Below are 17,059 nucleotides of genomic sequence, written 5' to 3' on the forward strand. Positions count from 1 at the left end.
AAGAGTCATGCTTGGATTCACGGGCTAATGGTTCTTGAATGAATCCACAACAGAGGAGGAGCCATATCATCGCTTGGAATGTAGAAGGAACTATATGAACAAGAAGAAACCATACGAATGCTGCCAGTTTTGCAAAATCTTCAGCCTCCAGCCCAACCTTGCCAAGAGTCATAATCTAGACCTTTGGTGCTCAGTTCAGCTTTAGGCTGTAAGTAAGTCTAATTCTTAATTTCATTTTCTTTAAAATGAACTTTTTGAAACAGATACCGCTGGAGGAGAGAGAGGAACCTCCTCAGTAGGCCAGGGAGCTTTTTGTCGCTGAGCTGGTAATTGTAGTCAAAGGCCTTCCTCCATTGCCAGTCAGAGAGAGAACAGGTTCTACAGCAATGCCATTTTCTGTTGTTGTCTTTGCATTGTTGGCCACCAGGATGGGAACATTATAGATACTCCTGCCTCCCTTCATAAAAAAAATCCAAAAAATGGCTTTTTTGCTCAACACAGCAGTAATTTAATTGTATATGAGAACGTGGCTAAAATATCTGTTACTGAAGTTCAGATAGAAATGGCTAAACAGATTTTTTTGTGGGCATAAGCATGTCACGTGTTGTTGCAAGCTTTGGGACCTAACTGCTCAATACAGTATTCCAGTGTCCTGACAAATAGACATGCATTGAGGATTCACAGGGGCATGTGGGCTGATTCAGAGCATGTGGGGAGAAGGGGCTTCAGCCTCCCAATCTGATATGGCTGGAGTTTGCTCCAGTGCGGAAATCATAGATTGCAGCAGAAATGCCAGATAGGTAAGATAATTTTAAATGTAAAACTTAGATAATAACATAGTTTAAATAGAACTTTGAAGATGGCTATGTATCGACCTTAAACATCAACCCTGGAAGAAGCCCAATCTGTATATGAATGGAATGTATGCAGTATATGTTGTGTTAAAACTTAATAAAATCTTATTTTTTAAAAAAAAGATAAACTATATCTGCAGCCTTCCCCTGATCCAGCAAGATAGTAACTTTCTCAAAAAAGTATATAAGATTATATACAGGACTTGTTCTTGAGAAACCCATGTGGCTCTTAGTGATCAGATCCATCCTTTCTAAATGCTCAAGGACTGACTGTTGATTTGTTTGAAAACTTTACCCGGTACAGAAGTCAAGGTGATGGGTCGGTAGTTACCCGGATCCTCCTTTTCCCCCTTTTTGAAAACAGGGACAACATTTGCCCGCCTCCAATCTTCTGGCACCTCACCTGTTCTCCAAGACTTCTCAATAATAATGGACAGAGGCTCAGAATTACATCTGCAAGTTCTTTGAGTACCCTTGGATGCAATTCATCTGGCCCAGAGGACTACCTGAAGTCACACTCTGAATTCCCAGTGTTAGGAAATTGGGGTTTTCATACACGTGCATGGAGTGAAGTTGCTTTCTCTGCCTTCTCCCCACCCTATGTGTCCTTTTGTCTGCTACCATCTAAAATAAACTAGTGCCCGTCTGTTTACCAGTGGTTAGGGGCTCAGGCGGGGTCTCTGTGTGCATGAGAGGGTGGATGCTCCTAGCATCCACTCCCCTTTCTCTGGGCATGCTTGAAGAAGGTCTAATTTTTTAAGAGACGAGATCTTTATTTACTGCTACAGAGCTGTAAGCTGTTGAGCATCAGCACACAGGAAAATACTTTCACAACCTAAAAGTATTTTAGGGAATCTAGGGAAATAAAACACATGAGGCTAATCTAAACTTCTCAGTCATAAGAGCTTAAGAGTAGCCCTCTTACAACCTTCCAAGTTGGCAGCCATCACCACATCCTGTGGCAGGGAATTCTGCAATTTATGCATTGTGTGAAGAAATGTTACCTTTACATCCCGATTGTGAGATGGGCATCTTGGCTTGTCAGTTGGCTGCATGCTGCCAGAACAGTCTGCCAGCACGCCCCGGTTGAGTGGTGTAAGGTTCAAGCCTCCCCACGACCCCCTGGGTGGGCGCTGGACACAGGCAACTCAACGACTGACGAGCCAGAGGGGCCTGAACCTGTTTACTTAAAGACCGGTAGTTTCCTGTCACCCATGCCTCGCCACTCAAACCATGGGGTTCATTTCTGGGGGAAGAACCACCGACAAACTCATCCCACGACTTCTACTTAGATAAATCAAGTAAAGTTATTGATATGAGAGAGTAAATAAAAGACAAGCTCTTACAGCTGGACGGTGAAGAAAAGAAACAAGAATGGCAGGCTCCCCCCTAGGTGAAACCTCCCCATTTTCACCTGATGGGTGGACCTTGGCAACACCAACCCCTCATTAGTTCCAGCCATTAGCCGAACCCTCCCAGATGTGGGGTGAAACTCCCAGTGCCACATTGCCCTTTTGAACTGGGCCAGCTGTAGAGATAGCCTCTTTCTTACAGGTGGGAACCAGATCTTTTGACCCTTGCTCACCTAGCTGGGTAGGATTCCCTTTGCCCAGTGATGCGTTTGGGAGGGGAGGCCCTCGTGGTATCCAGGCACCCATTTCCCCAGTCGCCTTGGAACACATGTCTCACTACCTCACTGCCTAGCTCAGGCTATCCAAATAGCAATCCATCTTGCCGTTCTCTGGCATCGGGGCACATGGTCATGTCCTTGCATGAAACGAATCTTTTCTCTGCTGGCAACGTGGGCATTTTATTACTCTCTTCCCTAGGAAAAAGCCTTGTTCCTAGAGTCTGGGTTTTCCCTGGGGGAACTTCAGAGCTCCTTCCGGGTCCCCTCCGTCATGGTCCACTCTGCAAGTAGAGGGACCCGTGACTCAGTGGTAGATCACCTGCTTCGCACAGCACCACAGGGCCACCATAACGTCTGATCTAGACATTGATATTTGAGGCAGTCAAGCTGTGCTTCAGGGCAGAGCTCCACAGTGTTCCCTCGGATTGTTTTCAAAACATGAAAATGCTCAGGTGGAGCCTAGTGGAGGGTGTGGTTTGGGATGTGGCCTAAGGAAGGACCTAATGCCATAGAGTACCCCCTCCAAAGCAGCCATTTTCTCCAGGGGCCAAAGCTCAATGGCCGATCACCTGTTTTGCACAGTACAATGTGGCTATGATTTCCAAATCAATCCCGGTAGACTCCCAGTTAATGCAGGAGGGTTGGCAACCCTGCTGCAATGGGAGAAGCCGGGAAATTCAAAGCAAACTCCTTCAGTTGCTGAATGTGCCTTGTTTGATAACTGCCAGCCCCTGTGAGCCAATTACGACCGTGTTTATCTGCCTTTACAAAATGAAACGACAGTCCAGGGTTTTATGGTGAGTCAAAGAACCAAGTGTTGGAGCTGCATGACTGTGGTCTCACTTAGCTGTGCACAATGTCACCTTATAACCATACCCCTCTCACACAGAGATGTATTTGCCTGTCAGAATCTCAGGGGGAGGTCTTTCACATCACATTCCTTATAATGTTCTCTAAATTGGAAATGGTGGAGATTGAACCTGGGACCTGCATGCTAAGCAAATGCTCCAGCACTGAACCAGGGTCCAAGGCCTTAGGGAGAGGGGACTGTAGAGGGGAGCCCCTTAGTGAAAAGCCAGGGTCAACAGAAGTCTCTTTTCTTCCAGGCACCAGGAGGCCAAGATAAAAAGTGGGAGAGGGTGGCCCTTTAGACCGGAGCCCTCAATCTGCAGTGAGACTTTGATTGCAAAGGCCTAAACCTGGAGAGAGTGTCAACATTTTAAAGGGGGAAGTGGGAAGTGGTTTGAGAGAGATTTTTCCCTTCCCACAGTGGACACAGATTTCATTCTCCTCCCTCCAGTCAAATAGAGTGTGCAGGTTTTCAATAATCACCCACAGCCTCTTTGTTCCAGGTAAAAGCAGGACGGTATCCCTCCCTGCCACCAGCACAGGGGCCGTGACTCAGTGGTAGATCACCCGCTATGCACAGTATGATGGGATCACCATAAAGATCCTTCATTCTCCTCTTAGCTTTGTCTGGATTACATCTTTCTTTGGGACACCTCTTGATTCTGGGGGGCCAGGTTGGATGGAACACCTGTTTTGGACTTTGAAACTCTGAGTGGTCTCTGTCATGTCAGCTTAACATCTGGATTTAGAGAACCAACTTTTAAAAAATGTGCTTAGGTTAGTGCTTTAGCTTTTTATTAGTTTATCCTTGCTGTTCACTGTTCTTACATTGTATATTACTGCACATCCCATTAATAAATGCTATTCACTGTATTTTGTGGTGTCCTTGTGTTTGGGGGCTTCAGTCTGAATCCAGTACTTTAGCATTCCTTGGCGACACCTGCTAGAGCAGAGGTTGTCAAGACAGGGAGGTTTATTTTCTAAAGTCCTATTAATAGGACTTTAGTAATATTAAACATTAATGCATAACAAGTAAGACAATTGGTGATGGTAAAAATGTTAAATATTAATCCTGGAAAGAGGCCAAGCGGTATGTGAATGGGAATGTATGTAGTTTATGTTGTATTAAAAAATAATAAAATGTATTTAAAAAACACACACAAGGAGGTTTATTTTACATGCTTGACCAAAGTTTAGCTCTCCGTTTTGAAATGCTAAGTGTTAGCTGCAGTTATTTTCCAGAATTCAGCTCACAGGAACCTAACAGCTTGTGCCTGCAGCTTGTTAGGCCAGTGAAATAATTGTTCAATGACCATCCAGCTGAACAACTTGGGTTCTGTAAGGGCAAATCCACTTTAGATCATTGCATTACCTTAGCGCACTTGGCTGAAAAGTATACTAAATCTGGGAAATCTAAACTCTACGCAGCCTTCCTTGATCTCAAAGGTGCATTTGACTCAATTGAAAGAGAACTATTGTGGGCAAAGTTGCATCAGTTGGGTATGGACAAGAGGTTACTTAAATTGTCTCACTATACTCTTTTACTACCTGCCAAATGAAATGCCCAATCTCAGGAGAAATAACACCTAAAATCCCCTTTATCAAAGGAGTTAAGCAAGGATGTATTCTTGCCCCTTTTTTATTTAATCTCTTTCTTAACGATTTAGCTCCTTTCTTAGCATTAGAAGACTGTCATTCCCCTAAACTTGGCACCACCCATGTATCCATTTTACTTTACGCGGATGATGCAGTATTACTTTCTCGCACAAGAGTTGGCCTTAGACGCTTGATGAATAGATGCCTGAATTATTTCTCTACCAATAAGTTACAACTGAATTATGAGAAATCCAAAATACTAGTATTTGCCAAGTCCTGCAAAATCCAAAAATGAATATTTGCGGGAAAAGAAATAGAGCAGGTAAAGCAATTTAAATACCTAGGTCTCTATTTTGCCTATAATATGGCTTGGTCAAGTCACTGTAAATCGGCAGTTAATATTGCCACCACTAGTGCATTGGCTATCTCACGCTTTTTCTTCAGCAGGGGCAATCAATTTGTTCCAACTGCGTTTAAAGTTATGGCCAAAGGAATCCCACAATTACTCTATACCATTCCAATATGGATTAATGCCTTTGATATCTGTGTTGAAAGGGTACGATCCAAGTTTGTCCGGAAAATCATGGGTTTCCCATGCTGTGTCCCTTATGCAGCCCTATGCTTAGAAACTGGCCTTACCATGGTAGAAACAAGAGCCTGGCTTATGTCAATCAAGTATTGGCTGCGGATACACTTCCAAGCCAATCCCAGGAGCTTTTTACACCATATGCTGTCCGAATTCAACATCTCTAACTGGTACATTAGTGTAATGGGTAAAATAAATCTAAATGGTCTTTCCATTGATTCTCTGTTCCCTTCCTAAGTGCATATCAAATATTTCCTCCCTGTAGAGGTGCTCAAAATATTGTCGAAGGCTTTCACGGTCAGAGTTCATTGGTTCTTGTAGGTTATCCGGGCTGTGTGACCGTGGTCTTGGTATTTTCTTTCCTGACGTTTCGCCAGCAGCTGTGGCAGGCATCTTCAGAGGAGTAACACTGAAGGACAGTGTCTCTCAGTGTCAAGTGTGTAGGAAGAGTAATATATAGTCAGAAGGGGGTTGGGTTTGAGCTGAATTATTGTCCTGCAAAAAGTATCAAAGGTAATGTGCTAATCATTGTCCTGTAAGTATCAAGATAATGTGCTAATGAGGGTGTGGTATGTTAATATGGAACCATTGTATCCTGAAGTGATCTGAGGAAATATTTCAACAGACCCGGAGATTGGAAATACTTCGGAACAAGAAAGCACATCTACTTTGTTCTTTAACTTTTCTACTGCGATGCAGAGACACAGGAACCATTCCATCTTTTCTCATAACTAAAAGAATCTTTAAAACTTCACGAGCTAACCGCATTTATGACCATCTAGAACGGGCTCTCTTGCGAGAGAGAATTCACACTACCTGCAGAGAACTTGCTGCCACAGACAAGGAGTTGTTTTCCTTACATATCAATACTAGCCACAAAATGAGAAGCCATGATTGGGACAAGATTGATAATCTCACCTACAGAAAAATGGAACGGGTTAACCAGCCAGGAAAGAAAATACCAAAACCACGGTTACACAGCCCGGATAACCTATAAGAACCAATGAACTAAGTTTGATTCCACCTCATGTATTGCTGGCCAGGCTCCTGAGCAGGGAATATTTCAGTCAGTGGCAGGGTTGGAAACAGTTGAGAGGAACCTTGAAGGTCACCTAGTCCAGCCCTCAGGTCAATACAGGAGTAGTCAGCTACAGATCATGCTCAGGAGGGCTCCCAGCCACCCTCTGGCCAGACATAGACATGCTTAGTTTCTCCAAGGTTGCCACATTAGTGTTCTAGTTGTACCCCTAAAACAATATCCCAAGAACTTGTGGGCAGGGAAGAACTGGGCCCACAGACCACGAAGCCCGACTCACTCCTATGCTATCTGGGGAGGTGGAAGGAACCCTGAGGGCCATCTAGTCCACCCCCCAGGTCAGTTCCGGCAGAGGCAGCTAACGGGACTTTCTCAGGAGGGCTCCCAGCCAGGCTCTGACCAGCTGAGCTTCCTGAGGGTTGCCTTCACCAGCCTTTCAGTCATGCCCTTGGAACAACATGGCATGGAACAGCTGAGGGCAGGGAACAAGAGTGTCCCCAGACCGGGAAACTGGGCTCCCTCCTATGCACATCTGGGGAGGATGGTCGCACCTCCTCTTCCTCCTCCCCTCACCCCACATCAAGCCCCAATCCAGTACAAAGTCCCCTCTGAGGTTCGGAAGCTAATGCTGGGTCACTGAATGTGCTGCCATCCCCTTTATGCTGGGAAATAACCATCTTGCGATCCCTAAGAGCCACGTGGAGGATGGGAAGCAGCTTCTGGCCGGGCTCACTTGTCTTGAGCCACGTCTATAAAGCCCTTCCCAGGCATCGGCTGCGTGTGCTGCTCCTCCTTTAGGATCCCTCCTTTGGAGCAAGAATGAGCCTCAGCTGGGGTGGGGAAAGGGGGCTGAATCCTGCCTCCCTTTGCAGGGGAATCGCAGCGGGGCTCGGAGGGCGGAAGGATGCAGCTTTTGGAAGGGAGGAGGAGGAGGAGGCCCGTTTTGCCTTCCGGGGAGAATCAGTCGAAGGGTTAAAGGGAAAAAGTCTCCATTCCTAGAGCGGCACCAACAACAGACAAGACCAGCTGACCTGGGACCTGAGCCCCCTTCTGGCTCCATTGGGCCTCGGGAGGAGGAGGGGGAGGAGGAAAGCGGCGGGGGACTTTTTCAAAGGATCGGTGAGCAATAAGAGAAGATTTCCTTTGCAACATCCTCTCCTGGTTGTGAGAGTGGAAGAGACCCAGGAAGGGGGGAGGGGAGCATTTGGGGGTGCTGCAAAGACTCCTGCAAAATCCCCCCCTCCCCCCACCCCACGACTCCCTAGTGAAGCAATACTCGCTCCTGGCCACGAGGAGCCAGCGGGCTCCGTTTCCCCCACAGGGTTTCCCCTCTTGCTCCCCGGGAGCTCCTCTCCCCCCTTGGAGGCAGAGCCCGGCTCCTCCCTAATACTCTGCACATGCGCCATTGTGCTGTGGGTTTCTGCGCCTTCTGCTGCTTCCCGCAGACTAGCGAAACGGCTGCTCTTTGGACGGCGTTTTGTTCCGACCCTTCTTCCCATCAGCCTGGCGTTGTTGTGGGGCAGGCAGGGGGGGTCCCCAGAAGGGCCTGCAGGTTTTCCTCTTGCTGTTCTGGCAGAGCAAACGTGGGGTTTTGTTTTTTTGGAGGGTTCCCCTTTCCATCCTGCTATGGCTTTTTCCTCCTGCCAGCCAGTCTTCTTTTCTGGGCCCCTTCTGTGGGTGGGCTCACTTCGGGGGCCTTGGGCGATTGATGGTGTGTTTCCAGCAATCTGGCTCTCCTCTTGCAGTCTGGGGCGCCTGGGAGGATCCGATCCCGTCTCGAAGAGTCACCAAGTTCTCGAAAGTCGTCCTTGGGTTTCTGAAACCTACCACAATCCCTGAAAGACCTCTGCCTTGCTTTGCATTCTCATAGGACAAAGATTTATTTAGAGAATGTTTATGCTGGCCCTCTATGGAACCTGCCTGAGGAGGCATAAAAAGTAAAATATCATAATAAACCTAAAATATTAATGTCCATCATTGAAAGTCCAGCATGACCCTGCCACAGCATAAGAACATAGATCTTGGAGCAGCTGAAAATGAATAGTAGTTTCCAGACCAGAAACAGCCTATAAAGATTAACTCTTTAATTAAGAAGAAGAAGAGTTGGTTTTTATATGCCAACATTCTCTGCCACTTAAGGGAGAATCAAACTGGCTTACAATCACCTTCCCTTCCCCTCCCCACAACAGACACCCTGGGAGGTGGGTGAGGCTGAGAGAGGGTGACTTGCCCAAGGTCACCCAGCTGGCTTCGTGTGGAGGAGTGGGGAAACCAACCCAGTTCACCAGATTAGCCTCCGCCGCTCATGTGGAGGAGTGGGGAATCAAACCCGGTTCTCCAGATCAGACTCCACCGCTCCAAACCACCATTCTTAACCACTATACCACGCTGGCCCTTAAAAGGACCCCTTTAAAATTCTTGTTATTTAGTGTGCAGTGCTCTTCAGACTTCTTCGCATATTTAGATTTCTTATCTTCACAGCTAGTCAAAATGTAGAAAAAAAGGGAGTTTTTGAAAGGCCCTGTCTCACTAACCTATTAGAGTTTTTTGAAAGTGTCAACAAGCATGTGGACATGAATGAGCCTGTGGATATTGTGTATTTGGATTTCCAAAAAGCTTTTTACAAAGTCCCCCACCAACGGCTGCTAAGCAAACTTCATAGTCACGGGATAAGAGGACAAGTCCTCTTATGGATTGAGAGCTGGCTGAAAAATAGAAAGCAGAGCGTAGGAATCAATGGTCAGTTCTCACAATGGCGGGATGTGAGCAGTGGGGTGCCTGAAGGATCTGTGTTGGGACCGGTGCTTTTCAACCTGTTCATCAATGACCTGGAGTTGGGGTTAAACAGTGAAGTAGCCAGGTTTGCAGATGACGCCAAATTATTTAGGGTGGTTAAAACAAAATCGGACTGTGAAGAGCTCCAGAAGGATCTCTGCATACTGGAAGAATGGGCATTAAAATGGCAAATGAGATTCAATGTGAGCAAGTGTAAAGTGATGCATATTGGGGCAAAAAATCCCAACTTCACATATACACTGATGGGATCTGTGCTGGCAGCGACAGATCAAGAAAGGGATCTTGGGGTGGTAGTGGATAACTCAATGAAGATGTCAACCCAGTGTGCGGCTGCTGTAAAAAAGGCAAATTCTATGCTGGCCATAATTAGACGAGGAATAGAAAATAAAACTGCTGATATCATACTGCCCTTGTACAAATCTATGGTGAGACCACACTTGGAATACTGTGTACAGTTCTGGTCACCACACCTAAAAAAGGATATTACAGAGCTTGAGAAGGTGCAGAAAAGAGCAACCAAAATGATTAGGGGACTAGAGCAACTGTCCTATGGGGAGTGGTTAAGATGCTTGTTTCTTGTTTTTTTCTTTTCTTTTTTGTTTTGTAAAATTCAATAAAAAAATTAAAAAAAAAAGATGCTTAGGGCTGTTTAGCTTGGAAAGAAGGTGGCTAAGGGGAGACATAATAGAGGTCTATAAAATTATAAAATTATGCATGGTTTGGAGAGAGTGGACAGGGAGACGTTTTTCTCCCTCTCCCATAATACTAGAACACGGGGTCATCTGCTAAAGCTGCAGGGTGAGAGATTCAAAACAGATAAAAGGAAATATTTTTTCACACAACGCATAGTTAAATTGTGGAACTCCCTGCCCCAGGATGTGGTGATGGCTGCTAGCTTGGAGGGCTTTAAGAGGGGAGTGGACATATTCATGGAGGAGAGGGGTATTCATGGCTGTTAGTTAGAATGGATACTAGTCATGCTGCATACCTATTCTCTCTAGTATCAGAGGAGCATGCCTATTATTTTGGGTGCGGTGGAACACAGGCAGGATGGTGCTGCTGCAGTCGTCTTGTTTGTGGCTTCCTAGAGGCACCAGGTTGGCCACTGTGTGAACAGACTGCTGGACTTGATGGGCCTTCGTCTGATCCAGCAGGGCCTTTCTTATGTTCTTAAGATAAGGTCTTGCTTCCTCTTCTCCGGATCCCCCACAGATCTGCTGGTTTCCATGATCTTTCCATGATGTTTGGATTGGGGCCATCCAACGCCTTTGGGACTCTAAGCGGCTCCGCCCTGCTTCTTATTCCCTATTTCCAACCACTCTGTAAATTGGCATCCTGCTCCCACGTAGGGTTCTCTGGTTGGAGAATGCTGCAGGAATCTTTCCTTTTGAGCAGCGGACACTAATCTGGTGAACCGGGTTTGTTTCCCCACTCCTACACACGAAGCCAGCTGGGTGACCTTCGGCTAGTCACAGTACTATTAAGAGCTCTTTCAGCCCCACCTATCTCACAGGGTGTCTCTTGTGGGGAGGGGAAGGGAAGGTGATTGTAAGTCGATTTAATTCTTCCTTAAGTGGTAGAGAAAGTTGGCATATAAAAAAACAACTCTTTTTCTTTATACTTTACCAACACTTGTATTTAGCAGCGGATGACTTTTTCAGGAGGCCTTTCTGCTTGATCTCTCTAAGGTGGAAGGTCAATAGAAATGGGGCTCTGTGGACTGCTGCTCTCTTGAGCTTCCTTTTCCTCTTTATTTAATGTTTTTAATGTCATATCCCACTTTTCTCCCCAGTGGGGACTCACAGTTTCCTACCAAGTTCTCCCCTTCTCCATTTTCTCCTCACAAGAACCCTGTAAGGTATGTCAGCCTGCAAGTGTATGACTGGCTCAAAGACACCCAGGTAGCTTTTGTGGCAGAGTGGGAATTCGAACCTGCGACTTCCAGACCTAATCTGGCATTCTGACCACTTCACTACTTGCTCCCTTCTGCTAATTATGCACACAAAGCAAAGGTATCTATTACAGTCCACGACAATTATGCACTCATTTCAGTGTTTGTCTATGGTAGCAAAATTAAACAAGAGTTCAGAAGACTAACACCCTTAATTCTAGTATGAGCTTTCGTGAATCCAAGCTCACTTCTTCAGATGCAGATGTCACATGTGCTTGTGTGTATAAATTCTCAACGCGAAAATCAGTCTTGTCTCCTGAGGAGGTCACAGATCCGACTCTTGCTTTACAGAAGAATCCGTCAGTGGAGGAAGGTGACGTGCTAGTCCAGGTGGAGGCTCTTTGGAACAGGAGGGAGGATGAGGAGAGAACTGGACTCAGCTTTTCCTGAATCAAGAAAAGGGCCTGATGCCCCCAAGGCTGAGAGAAGAAGGGAACTGTGCAAAGGAACCCTGCAGAAGAGCCTGGGAGACAATGATGTCCTCCCTTCAGATGTGCAGCGCCAGCAATTCAGGCAATTTCAATATCAGGAGGCCGAGGGGCCCCGAGAGGTCTGCAGCCAACTCCACCGACTGTGCAGTCAGTGGCTGAAGCCAGAAAGGCATAACAAGAAGGAGATGCTGGACCTGGTGATCCTGGAGCAGTTCCTGGCCGTCCTGCCCCCAGAGATGGAGAGTTGGGTCAGGGAATGTGGGCCAGAGACCAGTGCTCAGGCGGTGGCCCTGGCAGAAGGCTTCCTCCTGAGCCAGGCAGAGGACAAGAATCAGGACCAGCAGGTGAGAAGTTATCATCTAGGTAGTGTGGGGGAGCATATGGTAATTTCCAAGATCCCTTCGAAATTGACACGGGTTGCCCCAACTTTTTGGAATTCCCTCCCCTTTTCTGTTTTCCTCTTTCTTTTTTCACCAGCCTCACCTTTCACGAATCCTCACTTCTGTTTCAGGTGCAGGAGAGGATGGCGCAGGAGCGTTACCACGGAGCAACCTTTCCAGGTAAGATCAAAAGGAGTTCATGCCCACTGGATGGCCTCTTTGGGAGTAGGGGAGCTTCTCCGTGTTGGATTTAATGCTGGACCTAGTTTGATTGGCAGGAGGATTTAATGCTGGACCTAGTTTGATTGGCAGGAGGCTCTGTGCTCCTGTGTAGTCAGCCCCTCCCTTCAGGTGGTAGTTGCCACCTCCCTTCAGGTGGTAGTTGCCAACGGACGCTGCCAACTGTCATTCAATCAGATTCACTCAGCTCTCAGACTCAGAAAGTTTCAGTCAAGAAGTCTCACTCTAAGTAACTCTGTGTCAGCTCTCTGCCTCAAACTAGGAAGAAATAACCATGTTTCAGTTAATATAACAAAAGTAGTACAAACCTCTTAAGGAGAAAATATTGTTTATTTACAGAACCTTATAATCTTTTATTAAACACAGTTTTCTTTATCCTAAATATGTGTGCTGTTAATTTTCCTCCACATAGCTTTTGGCTGTTTTTAACTGCTGATTTACAAAGGTGGTATATCCTGCAAAGTGCCGGGATATTGCCCCACATAAGGGACTGGATTAACTTCCATTCCCCCCCCCTACACTCTCATGCCTCTGCTCTTGTGCAGCAAAGATGCTCCACTCCTTTCAGTTTAGCAATTACGCTTGAGGAAGGAGAAACCCAGAATCTATTTAAAATCACTGCAGGATAATTGGACAAATCCAGTAAGGGAGTTGAGGTCAAAGATGCCTCCAAACTCAAATGACTGATGGTTAATGTCAAAAATTGGGAAAATGGTTCATTGGGCCCACAGAAAGAGATAGAAACTCAAAAGTTTTCACAAGCTCTTATCCCTTAGTAACTTCCAATACTTTTAAGTGAAGGGCTTTTTGCTACGCAGTTATCAACAGGGCGAGGTGCATCTACAGTTGATAAACTGGAGAAGGAAGGTGGTCGAAGGTGGCAGTCAGTGGTTTTAAAGCTATGTTGTATCCGACTGGGTGTAAAATGCCAGCATAGGTGATGTTTTGTTAAAAAGTGATCTTGGATCATTCTGTAAATACCCATGTTTGGCAGTATGACATCCCTGGTCTCCTGATTCTTAGTGAATATGATATTCTGTTATTATTGTCAATAACAATACAATGCAGCTCAGTAGGTCCTTACAGGGACCCTGTGGAAAGAACACATACGACTGGTTCTTCATCAGCTGCATTGGCTCCATTGGCTCCAGATTGTATACTGGATCAAATTCAAGGTGCTGGTGCTTACTTTTAAAGCCCTAAACAGCCTGGGACCCCCATACTTGAGGAACCACCTCTCACGATATACCCCTAGAGATAATCTCCTAGTAGATCCTGGCCCAAAGACTGTTTGACTGTCCTAAACCAGGCCCAGAGCCTTTTTGGTGGTGGCCTGTACCTGGTTGGACTCTCTGTCTAGGGCACTGGTTCCCAACGTGGGGCACATGCCCCACAGGGGGGCGATTTGATTTTTAAGGGGGGCAATTCGAGAATGAGTTATTAACAATGAATTTTTTTGACATACACATTTAAAAAAATTAAAATCAGAATGTATACGGCGGTAAGAATTATATGTCACCGGGGGTGGGGGTGGGGCATCAGGATTTGAGAGATGCTTAGGTGGAGCATGGCCAAAAAAAGGTTGGGAACCACTGGTCTAGCGAGATCCAAGCCCTGAGAGACGTGGTTCAGTTTCACGTGGCTTGCAGGACAGAGATGTTCTGCCAGGCTTATGGTTGAGGACAGCGGCGGTTCTATACTAAGGCGGGCCATTTGTTGGGACGGCTTCCTGAACCTACCCTGACTTTCTTTTGCTTGCGTCTGAGTCAGCATATTACATCATTCTTATCCAGACTTTGTTGTCCCTTTTGTGTGGTTTATTTCGACCCCCGATTTGTTGTAAAAAAAAAATGGTAGTTTAATCCGTTTTTAAGGGGGTGGAATCTGACATAAGGGTCAACATCAGCCACGTTTTGTAAATTTGGGGATTTGTTATTGTATTGTGTTTTTATTCATTTTATTTAATTTTATATTGGAATTAGTGTGTACATTTATATACTGATGTTTTTGTTTACATGTTGTAAGCCACCGTGAGCCTTTTTTTGGTGGGGAAAGAGCGGGATTAAAATCTAATACTAGACAGTAATAAATGGAATTATTAATAATACTAACACTATTTTCTTTTCTGCTCTGACTTTCTAACTGGGACTGAAGGTAGAATATATGTATGATAAAAAGAAACACAATCAGTAAGCAGTGGATTACAGGTTAGGATAACAATATTAGATTGGATAAGTATCTTTGAATTTAACAGCACAGAATCCTCATAAGGCTAATTAAAGCATTTATGCTAGGATTGTAGACTGAATTCTGACCCATCAGACAAACAGACAATAGTTTTGTATATGATAACAGGACCAAGAGAAGATTTGGCAGAAGGTTGCGAAAAGGGTATGCGAAATGAGGATGCAGGGACAATTGTGATCACGAGCCGAGAGAGAGAATCTAGTCTGCCTGCCAAGAAAGTATAACGAAAAGTACTTGGAAAGTATAGCATGCCTTCTGTTGACTTTCTTATCCTTCCAGGTGATGCCATAAAACCTGTGATGCCTTCTTTGCCATGTTTTTGTGATAGAGAAAAAGCAGCTTCTGTGCAGCCAGATCGGGTAAGTGTGGAACTGTGGATCTGGCCTTTGGGGGTCTCCCCGCACCCTCCCTAGGCCGGGGAGAATCTCCCTCTTTCTCTTTCCCTCGGCTGCTATCTGTGCTGCTCACTGAATAGAAAATGAAAACGTCTGATGAAAGTTCGAACCCTGAAATCAAACATCTAATTATTGTCCTTTTGGAATGCCCTGTCAGGCCTGCTTTCCTTTGCTCTTAGCAGCCTGTCGGACTGTGGCTGTTTTAGTTTCGGTTCCACCAGGTGCCTCCACCAGGTCGAACTTGCCAACTGCTGAATTCCTGTTCCAGCGCTATCTCCCATGGGAACGGCTCCTCAGTGGGGGGGGGGGGCTGCCTTGACCCGTTATGACTAATACTTTCCCTTATAGGCCTGCACTGTGCTCCCAATTGCCATTTGTGCCAATGTACCTGTAAGCTCTGCATACCTGTATGTTTTCCATTAAATCAGCTCATTTTTGGACTCTTTGTCTCTGGATGCTGTTTGTGGGATTACCACGAGACAAGTGCTTACATTTTGGCACGAATGCCTTCTTTATTTTTCCCTGCCTGGCTGGAGCCCTGGAGGGTTCACTTAGGCCTCGGATTGGAGCACGGGACGTGCTCTCCGAGTAAATTGCCTGTGGCTGGAGCCCCGGAGGGTTCGACTAGGCCCCTGGTGGGAGCTGAGGCGACGCTCCCCAGGTAGACGGTTTCTGGCCGAAACCCTGGAGGGTCCTGAACCTTCGTACCCTCCGTTGGAACCGTCGGACGAGTACCCCAACGACCCTTCTTTGCTAGAGGACACTCTTGCTGAGGCGCTGCGGGCGGATGCGGAGATCAATCGTCTGATTGTACTCCTTCGAGCTCAGTGGCGTCGCCTAGCTGACACGACCCCCTGGACAGACCCCGACGCTTGGTTGAGGAAGTTCGACTGGCGCAAGAGGATTTAGTAACTTTGACCCGTTTGCTAGCGGAGTTAACTATACATGAGGAACAACGAGAACCGGGAGCGGCTCCACTCTGCCCCGGTCCATGGCGGGATCAAGGGCGGAGCAGACTCTGGCCCCAACCGCTCCTGATCCCAACTTGTGCTTGAAGGAAGCACGGGATGTAGCGGCCCGAACGGCCTTACTGTTTACAGGACTGACCTCAACCACAGCCACGGTGGCTGACCTCATGAAACCGGAGTTCGGAGCAGACGCTGCTGCTCTGGCAGTTCGGGTTCAACCGTTACTGGACCTAACAGATTCCTCTGAACTCCTTCTGCTTTTGGAGAATGAAGCTTTCCCGATCGTCACTATGGCGATTGCCACCAAGCTTGAGGCCGACCAGGTGCTTGCAGACCGACAGCGGGCCGAGGAACAGTTACGGGCTGCAGATGCGGCGGCTCGGGCGCGGGCTGCGCAAGAAGAGGAGCAACGTTTGGCCGCCGTTCGAGCCCGCACGCTCGTGGACGTGCGTCCCAAAGACAGCACCGATTTTGGATTTAACCCCTCATTTTCTCCGAGTTTTGGTCCATCTCGCAACACGCAGCGCGCACGTCGGCGTGCAAGTCGCTTCACTGAGCCGGACTTCTCGGATGAGGAAGACCTGTATGGTGAGGAACCCCACTGGGCTACTGATCTTCGAGTCAGTCAGTCCCGACGCCACTTTAGAAGAATGGATCTTACTAGCGGAGGAAGTGGAAAGTCGTCAACAATTCACTTCGCTGGCCCGACGTCGAGCCAGGGAGGGAGGCAGCCAAAAGCCCTCCACTAGGACTACAGCTCCTACACCGTGGAGACCTGCTCCACCCTCACAAGACCGTGAGTCTCGGTTTCAAAGGGGAGCTTGTCTCGTTTGTGGAACCATGGGGCATTTTGCAGCAACTTGCCCGCTTCGACCGGACCGGTTGATTCTCCTCGACTGGATGGACCGTCCCGGAACCGGGGGCGACCTCAGCGCAGAGGCACCGCGGCCAACCGTAGCACTGCTCCTGGACGGACCGCGCCATCAGCTCTCCATGTTGGAGAAGCGCCCCACGATCCTGCACCAGCGAACCCATCGGGGTCCCGGATTATAAGTGCCCCACTTGGGGACAACTCGCCGTCTTCAGATGAAGACAGGGAC

The sequence above is a fragment of the Euleptes europaea genome, chromosome 1 (genome assembly GCF_029931775.1).
Source record: "Euleptes europaea isolate rEulEur1 chromosome 1, rEulEur1.hap1, whole genome shotgun sequence".
NCBI lineage: Eukaryota > Metazoa > Chordata > Lepidosauria > Squamata > Sphaerodactylidae > Euleptes > Euleptes europaea.